This window comes from Saccopteryx leptura, chromosome 4, assembly GCF_036850995.1.
Source record: "Saccopteryx leptura isolate mSacLep1 chromosome 4, mSacLep1_pri_phased_curated, whole genome shotgun sequence".
Lineage (NCBI taxonomy): Eukaryota > Metazoa > Chordata > Mammalia > Chiroptera > Emballonuridae > Saccopteryx > Saccopteryx leptura.
In genome coordinates, this window is record NC_089506.1 from 147,539,037 (window position 1) to 147,550,073 (window position 11,037).

The 11,037-nt window shown below is 40.1% G+C and overlaps 1 non-coding gene and 1 pseudogene across 1 annotated transcript; both read left to right on the forward strand.

Annotated features, from left to right (window-relative positions):
* Positions 1-2,085: 2,085 nt before the first annotated feature.
* On the forward strand, positions 2,086-2,201 carry LOC136404673 (small nucleolar RNA SNORA66; annotated as a pseudogene).
* Positions 2,202-10,621: 8,420 nt separating this feature from the next.
* Positions 10,622-10,784, forward strand: LOC136404521 (U1 spliceosomal RNA). The gene has a single exon (XR_010751287.1). It is a non-coding gene; the product is annotated as a U1 spliceosomal RNA (small nuclear RNA).
* Positions 10,785-11,037: the final 253 nt, after the last annotated feature.

Consider the following 11,037-nt stretch of genomic DNA (forward strand, 5'->3'; position numbering starts at 1 on the left):
CTTCCCTTTGTTACCCTCCCCCAGGCCTGGTTACCATCCTCTCTCACCAGGAGTAAGTAGTACAGAACCCCCTTGACTGTTTCCCCACTTTTACTCTGGCCTCACTTCCCTTCTTCTCCCCTGTAATCGATTTTGCACACAACAGTAAAAGAGAGATTTAAAATTTTAAATCCAATTACCTGACTCTCCTTCTTAAAAGCTCATAGAGGCACCTCACTGAACTTAGAGTAGAATCCATACCACTTGGCGTGGCCCACATTGCGCTATATCTTCTAGCTCTCTGTGTCCTACCACACTGCCTTATATTTACCATGTCCAGCTATGCACAGACCTTTTCCCTATTCCTTTAATGTGCCAACCATTTGCTTCTCCCTCTGCTGGGAACAATTGTCCCTCAGATTTTTTAAATTCCACTGAATACTAAATACTAATTGTATTTGCAAACAGCAAAGTTACTACACAGCCATTTTTTTTTTCTCTGAGCCATTGGAGAGATATTGCTGGTTGGCCATGATCTGTCTTCCCCACCTTGGTCCTAAAGGAGACTCTACTTCCTGGCCAACTGGAGTCAGTTGATTGAGGCTATGTGATCAGTGCTAGCTAATGAAATGTGAACATGAGCAAGATGTGTCACTCCTGGGCTGAGGCAAGAAACCTTCTGACTTTTTATTCTAATACCCCATCGTCATTCAGGTTTTGCTCCAAATGTCAACTCAGGAAGCCCCCTCACCTCCAGTCCATCACTCTGCCTATATGACCCTATACTTTTTTCCCTCCATTACACCATTTACTTTTTGAACTCATGTATGTGTTTATTTAGTGTCCTCTCCTCCACTGAAAATATAAAAAAGATTAAGTTTCATAAGACAGTAACCTTTTTTTATATTTTGTGCTGTTATCTCTAATGCCTAGTGCAATGACTGGCACTAGCAGTCAGTGCTCAAGAAATATGCATTAAATATATGAAAAAAAGTGGTAACAAGAACAATTCAACCCAGTCTCACTCTTTAAGACATCAAATATGGGAAACTTCATTTAGTCAATCATGAATCCATTCATCCATCTATTCATTCATAAATTTATTCACTAACTTTCACTGAACACCTACTATGAGTCAGACACTGTACTAGACAACGTAAAGTGAGTAAAATGGAGTCTTAGTCATTGCAGCACTCATATTGTGCTGGGGCAGTAAGGTGTGAGTGTATAATTATGATACCATGCAACTCATTGTAAAACAAAGATGGGTGCAAAGTGCTGTGAGAGCAACATGAAGAGAAAAGATAGTTCTGAAATATTTATTGAACTGTTTCACTAGAAATAAGATGTTATATATTATCTAGTATTTTGATATAGAAGTGTTAAATTGTGAAGCTTATGATAGGCAATGATTGCAATAATCCTTGAAAATACTCAGAAAACCATTACCAGTCTAATTTAATGAGATGTTAAGAATAGTTTTGGTCTGACCTGTGGTGGCGCAGTGGATAAAGCGTTGACCTGGAAATGCTGAGGTCGCTGGTTCAAAACCCTGGGCTTGCCTGGTCAAGGCACATATGGGAGTTGATGCTTCCAGCTCCTCCCCCCTTCTTTCTCTGTTTCTCTCTCTCCCTCTCTCTCTCCTCTCTAAAAATGAATAAATAAAATTAAAAAAAAAGTTAAAAAAAAATAGTTTGGCAAATTCAAATTTAGATGACATGCCACTTATTTTCCTAGAAGTGCTGTTTGTATCCACAAAGTAAAATTGTCATTATGCCTGGGCTATGCCCCTGTATGTGGAAACTCCTGTTTTTACAAATAGAATTTATGAGCCTGGTTATGAGCAATTTAATGTCTTTGTGCTTTGGTTTTTCCACTGATATGACATAATGTCAGAAAAATTTCTTCTCTTAACTTTGAAGTAATAATGTTTGCATTAAGGTTTTACATGTGAAAAAGGGCAAACAAACAATTTGCATGTCTTGGACAAATATTCAAGTTGTTTTAAAATAAATCGTAAATTCTTAAATCCTGCTTTAATCTTTAGAGTTGTAATCCTGAGAAAATTAATTTCTAAATTCCAATTATTTCAGCAATAAATTTGGGTTGCTCTTAAGAACTAAGTTAATGATGAGGGAGCCAGGCTTGCTGAAGTAATTGTGGTGGTAGAAATGTATGAGCTTCAGAAGCTGCTCAGGTGTCCATTCTACCCCAGTATGATGAAAAAGAAAAAAAATGATTGAGTTAATAAATGTGCTTGGCACAATGTAAGTCTTCAATAAGTTGTAGTTATATATTTTTAAATTCTTTTTATTGATTTTAGAGAGAAGAAGGGAGGGAGAGAGAGAGAGAGAAATAGAAATAGATTGATTTTTTGTTTCACTTATTTATGCATTCATTGGTAGATTCATGTATGTGCTCTGACTGTGGATTGAACCCACAACCTTGGCATATCAGGATGATGCTCTAACCAACCGAGCATCTTGTCAGGGCAGTAGTAGCTATATTTTTATTATTAGTGTTTTACATTTGAAATGCAGTCAATCTGTATTATTCATTAATTTCATTTTTATAAATTTTCCTACTGTCTAAATTTTATTTGTAAGCCTCAGATCAATACTTTGGCACTTGCAGAGTAATTTGCACACATGTGTATACACAGAGCAGTGGAAAATTTGAGTGAACTGAAGTGTATGTTTCTATTGGAGTCAAAGAAGGTAAAGCTATGTCTTCTTGTTTCAGCTCTTATGGTGAAAACAGCTGTTCTTTTAGTGGTCTATGTAGTGTCATGTTTTTCTCATTTTTGTGATTTTGGTCAGAGATTTCACTGGTTAAAATTGTACCTAAACATAGTGCTGAAGTGTTTTCTTAAGCACAAGAAGACTGTGTTGACTTTTGCAGAGAAAATATATGTGTTAGATCAGTTTTAATTTGGCACAAATTATAGCATAAATGGCCATTACAGTATTATTAAATAAGTTCTTAAACATAAAAACACAAAAATAAAGTTATTCATTGATCAGTTGACAAAAAATATTGTGACTGAAGGCTTGTAAGAACCTAACCCTGTATCTCTGCTAGAAAAAATGGTTCAGTGTTAACTGATTCAGTTTTCATGGTGACTTTATAGAATATAACTACCATGAATCATGAGAATCAATTGTATTTATATCAGGGCCTTAATCTAAATATACCTTGTAGATAGTGGAATTTTACACAAACAAAAAGAGTATCGGAATTCTCAGAATAACTTTGTTCTTATAAATACCAGAAATACCTATTTATATAAATATTTTATATAACCTAGCAAATATTAAAAGCCAAATCTAATTTATGCCATTCTAAATAGAGTTCTCCTGGTTTTTTCTAGGTCAACCTAGTAAGCAGTGAAATAAAACATAAATATGATGTACAAGAACATAGTTTTTACTTCCAAATACAGGGTGGGGCAAAACTAGATTTACAGTTGCTCATATGAAAAATAATATAATAATTAATAAATAATAATATAATAGTAACTATGTTTTACATACAACTATAAACCTACTTTTGCCCCACCATGTAGATGACTTGAATTAGAAGACATTTTAGAAAGAAGAAATTTTACTCCTTAGAGAACCATCTTTCCTCTCATCAAACTCACATGACTAGGACATTAAAGAGAAGGATTGCCTTGAACGGGAGAAAGTTGTTACAAATTCTCTCTTCCATGAGCCTACAAGTATGCAGAAATTTCCTGGCATTGGTACTAGTTTGCATAAAGGTATTGAAAGCAATTATGGGTCCTGGCCATTTGGCTCAGTGGTAGAGCCTTAGCCCGGCATGTGGATATACTGGGTTTAGTTCCCGATCAGGGCACATAGGAGAAGCGACCATTTGCTTCTCCACCCCTCCATTTCTCTCTCTTTCTCTCTTCTCTTCCCAAAGCCATGGCTTGATTGGCTCAAGCAAATTGGCCTCAGGTGCTGAGGATGGCTCCATAGCCTTCACCTAAGGTGCTAAAAAGTGGTTCTGGTTGCAACAAAGCAATGGCCCCAGATGGGCAGAGCATCGCCCCTGGTAGGCTTGTCGGGTGGATCCTGGTTGCAGTGCATGCAGGAATCTGTCTCTCTGCCTCCCCTTCTCTCACTAAAATAAAAAAAAGGAATAAAAAAGAGAGCAATTATAGAAAGGGGAACTTGGGAGTGAATACATTAAAACGTTATCCATAATTATTGCCTGAACATCTCTCAGATTAGCCTTGACAGTGAATTAGGCTCAAGGAAAGGCACATTTATATCTGGGAGAAAGGTCAGGAAACGTCTAGACTAGGAAAGTCATTCTTAAATATTAGTGGGATTTAGGAACCACACCAGAATCAAGCTAAAAAGCAAATGCTCAGTCCTACTTCCTGGGATTCTCACTCAGTAGAAATAGTTACCTGAGCTCCAGAAATTGGCAATTTTATAAAGAATTCTGATACAGATTGTCCTGGAGCACAGTTTAGGTGCTGATGGATCAACAGCTAGCTTGGAGGAGTTGTGAAACCTGCTGATGGAGTCCGTCCTTACCACTCACTCGAATGCATACCCACACGTTATTCTAAAGACGTAATGCATAAACGAAGGTTCTCTGAGAGAAGAAAACTTACAAGGAAGTGCTGAGCAGACTAGAAAAATGAAGTGTTCTGAAAACAAAATTTGTCCATGCCCCTCTCCCACACTGCCCATAGAAGCCATCTTTTCTAAGTCAAGCACTCCCCTCTGTACAGCATCAGTCTGGGGTAATGCACTAACCCCACCCTCCAAAATCCCAGTAGCCCTGCCCTGCTAAGCTCACACTCTGTGTAGAAATCTGATTTCTGTTATTCTTGGGGGGGGAGGGTGTCTATAAAGTAAATGGAAAAAGGGTATGCAGATATTATGCTAAAATGAGACATTTCATAATTAAAGTAATATTAATTGCTCAAAATTTATATTTTAATGTTAGTGATTTACTACAAAAAATTTAGGTCCTTAAAATTTCAAACACTTATCTCTATTTGTATGTTAAAGAACTGACATGCCTAATAGTAATATCGTGTGTCCATAAAGTCATGGTGCACTTTTGACCAGTCACAGGAAAGCAACAAAAGACGATAGAAATGTGAAATAAAAGGAAAACTCTCCCAGTTTCATACCTATTCAGTTTAGTTCGATGTGGGCTCATGCACAGATTTTTTAGGGCTCCTTAAGTAGCTATCCCGTATAGCCTCTACAGACTCATCACTGACTGATGGCCTACCAGAACAGGGTTTCTCCACCAAACTGCCGGTTTCCTTCAACTGCTTATCCCACCAAGTAATGTTATTCCTATGTGGTGGTGCTTTGTTATAAACATGCCGTTATTCACGTTGCACTTTGGTCATGGATTCGAATTTAGCGAGCCACAGAACACACTGAACTTTCCTGTGTACCGTCCACATCTCGACTGGCATGGCCATGGGCTGCTCTGCTGTATACACGGTGTTATGTCATCATCTGTGCATGTGCACATGCTGCTACATCATCCTACAGAAACTGGGAGGGTTTTCCTTTTATTTGGTGCAGATTTCACATTTCTATCGTCTTTTGTTGCTTTCCTGTGACCGGTCAAAAGTGCACCATGACTTTATGGACACACTGTATATTTTATATATTTTCTTTGACAATTTCTTGACTATAAAAATCAGCTAAATATTTGCACAGATTCCTTAGAGTCCCTAACTGTGATCACTTAACTCTTTTGTTCATTCAGTCAACAAATCTGTATGGCACTTTTGATATATTAATGTTGACAAGATTAAATTCTAATAAAGAAGACAAATAATAAACATAGTAAGTAGTAAATTATATATTATATTAGAAATTGTTGAGTGCTATAAAAAACACACAGAGACAGACACAGATTAAGATTATGATAGATATGGCATTCAGCAGGACCAAGGGAAATAGCAGTTTATAATTCTAAAAAGGGTTTTCAAGGATTCAAGATGGTGGTTGAGTAGGTAGAAGTTACACTCACTTCCTACCAGGAACAAATCGGCATTACACTTAATTATAGAACAATTAACCTGAATAACCAACTGAAGACTACCTTAAAAGGATTCTTGTAACTAAGGGAAAATATAGAAGAAGCCATGCCCAGACTGATAGGAAGGGCAGAGAAGTGAAAAGGTCTTGCCTTGTACCCACATGCAATGGATGAGAATCCAGAAGGATATCTCAGTTGCAAAGGTCCCCCCCTGAAAAGTAAGGGGGTCTAACCCATCACCAGGCTCCCCAGCCAGAAGAGCTCACATAACATCAAGTGATGAAAATCAGCAGAGATTCCATTGCTAGAGAGGCTGCTAGAAGCCCAGGTGCCTTCTTAAAAAGCCAGTGCACAAAATCTTATTCATAGGCATGGTGTCTTGGAGAAGATTGAAGTCATACAGGAATAGAGTGGTTGTGTGGCTTTGGGGAGAGGGCTGGAGGGACAGCTACCAATGTCCCTGTGCTGAGGCTCTCTCCTGCATTGCCAAAGATACTATCTTCTCTGGGTCTATCACTTCCCTCCATGCAGCATCAGCTTGGGGTTATGAACTAGCCCTACACTTTCAATTCCCAGTGGTCCTGCCCTGCCAAGCTCATACCCTGTGTAGAAATGAGTTGGCTGTGAACAGCTTGGGCCTGCATTGCAGATTTTCTTGGAAGGCTCTTAAGGAGGTCTGGACAGGTTTGGGGCTGGCGGGAGTGAGGAGAAGGTATCACAGTCTTACAAGGAGAAACTAAATAGTGAGAGCCATTTCCCCCATACTTTCCAACCAGCACCACTGTTCCCGTGCAGAGTCTTCTCTCCATATGGCCAAATGTTAATCTGTTTTAGCCTGATAAAAACTCTATTGAGACTCCACCCTGAGGACTCTGCCCCACTGCAAAGGACTACAGACCCCAGGTGGATGCCTTGGTGTACTCAGAGACTTTTGCTGAGTAGCCTCAAACCCAGCACTGATGCCAAGTTTGAATCTGTCTCAGTATGGTGAAACCACTCATCTCTCCCTGGTGACTCAGAACTCACCTCATATTACTTGTGTAGCACAAGAGGCTCTATCAGTAGCTAAGACTAATAGATAACTGGCAGAGAGAAGCAGATCTTGGAGTGCCTTGGGCTGTTTGCTGATCTGCTCAGTCTGGGTAGTGGTAGAAGCTAGCCTCCGTGTGCAGCTTGGCTGTTCCCATGCCCAGCAGAGGCAGCCACCAACCATAAATAGCTTTGTAGCTCTTAGCAGGTAGCCTAAGACCAGTCAGAGGCAGTTCTGGCATTGACTTGCACCAGAGTCCCTCCAAAGAGACCCCAAAACCAACATAATGGGTGGTTTGCTTCAGATCATATCAGAACATGACCCAATTAGCTCTACAAGTGGCACACCCAAAGGAATATCTTGGCAGGCACCATATCCTGCTGGGGTGGATTCTGTTCTATGGGGTCAGCCCCCACACAGTAGCTTACATATTGTGGTGGGGATCAGTCCTCACAGTCAACCAGCCTGAGGGCCAACTTCACCCATGGAGAAGCCAACCTCAATCAAGAATAAATTATAACAGGAGGGCTCACATAACCCACACATGTGACATTCCTGGAGCAGCTAGTTCAGGTGGTCAGGGATACTGCACCGCTGAGCCTCACAGGACACCTACTATATAAGATCACCCCACCAAGACTGGGAGACATAGCAGATCTACCTAATACACAGAAACAAATACAGCGAGGTGGCCAAAATGGGGATACAAAGAAACATACCCCAAATGAAGGAACAGATGAAATCCCAGAAAAAACTAAATTAAATGGAAGCAAGCAATATACCAGATACAGAGTTTACAACACTTGTTATAAAGATGCTCAAGAAACTTTGGGGGAGAATGAATGAATTCAGTGACAACTTAAAAAAAGAGATAGTAAGCATAAAAAGGGACATAGAAATCATTAAAAAGAACCAGTCAGAGATGAAGAATCCAATATTTGGAATGAAGAATACACCAGAAAGAATCAAGCAGATTAGATGACGCAGAGGATAAAACCAGCAATTTGAAAGACAAGGTAACAGAAAATACCCAATCAGAAGAGAAAAAAAAAATTAAATAAGGATAGTTCAGGGGACATCTGGAACAGCATTAAGCATAACAACATCTGCCTCCTAGGAATACCAGAAAGAGAGAGCAAGGCATTGGGAACCTATTTTGAAGAACTAATTAGTGAAAACTTTCCTAATCTGGTGCATAAAATAAACATACAAGTTCAGGAAGTGCAGAGAGTCCCAAATAAAAGTGATCCACAAGGCCCTGGCCAGTTGGCTCATTGGTAGAGCGTCAGCCTGGCATGCGGAAGTCCCGGGTTCAATTCCCGGCCAGGGCACACAGGAGAAGCACCCATCTGCTTCTCCACCCCTCCCCATCTCCTTCCTCTCTGTCTCTCTCTTCCCCTCCCGCAGCCGAGGCTCCATTGGAGCAAAGATGGCCCGGGCGCTGGGGATGGCTCCATGGCCTTTGCCTCAGGTGCTAGAATGGCTCTGGTCGCAACAGAGCTATGCCCCGGATGGGCAGAGCATCACCCCCTGGTGGGCGTGCTGAGTGGATCCCGGTTGGGTGCATGCGGGAGTCTGTCTGACTACCTCCCCGTTTCCAGCTTCAGAAAGACACACACACACAAAAAAAGGTGATCCACATAACACATATTATAATTAAAATGACAAGAATTAAAGACAGAGAGAACTTTAAAAGCAGCAATAGAAAGACAGTTACCTACAGGGTGCTCCCATAAGACTCTCAGTTAATCTCTCAAAAAGAAAAAAAAAAATTGTTTCAGCCCAGAAGGTATTGACACAAAATATTTAAAATGATGAAAAGGAAGGCCCTGTCCCTGGCTGGTTGGCTCAGTGGTAGGGTGTTGGCCTGGCATGTGGATGTCCTGGGTTTGGATCCTGATTAGGGCATAGAGGAGAAGCACCCCTCTGTTTCTCTACCCCTTCCTCTCTTGCTTCTCTCTCTTTTTCTCTCTTTCTCTCCTGCAGCCATGGCTTGAATTAGAGTGAGTTGGCACCAGGTGATGAGGATGGCTCCATGGCCTCTGCCTCAAGTGCTGAAAAGAGCTTAGTTGCTGAGCAATGGAGCGATACCCCAGATGGGGCAGAGCATCACCCCCTAGTGGGCTTGCTAGATGGATCCTGGTTGGGGTGCAGGCAGGAGTCTGTCTCTGCCTCTCCTCCTTTCACTGAATAAAAAAATAAGAAGAAGAAGAAGAAGAAAAAGAAAAGCAAGGACCTACACTTGTGACTACTTCACCTAGCAAAGCTATCATTTAGAATCAAAGTATAGATAAAGAGCCTCCCAGACAAGAAAAAGCTAAAGTATCCATCAATAGATTAATGTATGAAGAAGTAGCACATATACTTAATGAAATATTACTCAGCCATAAAAAGAAAGAAATCTTGCCATTTGTGACAACATAGATAGACATGGAAGGTATTAGGATAAGTGAAATAAGTCAGAGAAAGACAAATACCATATGATTTTACTGATATGTGGGATTTAAAAAAATAAATAAATAAAACAAAACAGAAACTAATTCATAGATACAGAGAACATTTTCATGATTGCCAGATAGGAGGAGGTGTTGGGGGATAGGTGAGAGGGATTAAGAAGTACACATTACGCCCTGGCCGGTTGGCTCAGTGGTAGAGCGTCGGCCTGGTGTGCGGGGGACCCGGGTTCGATTCCCGGCCAGGGCACATAGGAGAAGCGCCCATTTGCTTCTCCACCCCCTCCTTCCTCTCTGTCTCTCTCTTCCCCTCCCGCAGCCGAGGCTCCATTGGAGCAAAGATGGCCCGGGCCCTGGGGATGGCTCCTTGGTCTCTGCCCCAGGCGCTAGAGTGGCTCTGGTCACGGCAGAGCGATGCCCCGGAGGGGCAGAGCATCGCCCCCTGGTGAGCAGAGCGCCCCCCCTGTTGGGCGTGCCGGGTGGATCCTGGTCGGGCGCATGCGGGAGTCTGTCTGACTGTTTCTCCCCGTTTCCAGCTTCAGAAAAATACAAAAAAAAAAAAAAAAAGAAGAAGAAGTACACATTACCTGTTTTAATAATAGTCACAGGGATGGAAAATAGAGCATAGGACTATAGTCAATAATATTCTAATAACTTTTTAGGGTAGATGGGTACTAGACTTATCTGGGAAATCACTTCATAAGGTATATAAATGTTTAATCACTATATTGTACACCTGAAACTAATATAACATTTATGTCAACTGTAATTAAAAAGTAAATTAATTTTTAAACCCCTGAAAAACACAAAAACATATGGAAGCTAAATCATGTTATTAAACAAGAGGTCTAAGAAGAAATCAAAAGATACCTCATCACAAATGAAAATTAAAACACAACAATCCAAAATATGAGACACAGCAAAAGCAGTTCAAAGAGGGAAATTCATAGCAATACAGGCATACCTCAAGAGATGAGAAAAATCTTAAATAAACAATTTAACTTTAAGCATAAAGGAACTGGGAAAAGAACAGCAAACAAAGCCCCAAATGAGTAGAAAGATGGAAGTAATAAAGATCAGAATGGAAAGAAACAAATTATAGTCTAAAAAAAATTAGTGGAATTTTTTTTTAATCAGTGACAAGAGAGATACCATAACCATGAAGGTGGTTTCTCCAAGGTGAGGTTTTATCCATTGCATTCTGGGTGTGCTGACCCCTGTGATTTTCCTAAAAGTGGGAAACTTGGCTGCATTATTTGTGATAGTAGGGAATTGTGTTCATACTCTCCCTCATTAAAGAAAAAAGAAAAGAAAAGGAAAAAAAGCAATAAAACCATGAGCTGGTTCTCTGAAAAGATAAACAGGATTGATAATTTATTAACCAGACTTATTAAGAAAAAAAAAGAGAAGACACAAATAAATAAAAAATGGAAGTGAAGAAGTAACATTGGAGACCACAGAAATAGAAAGGATTATGAAAATATTATGAGCAACTTTATGCCAACAAACTGGACAATATGGAAGAAATGAATAAATTTTTAGAAA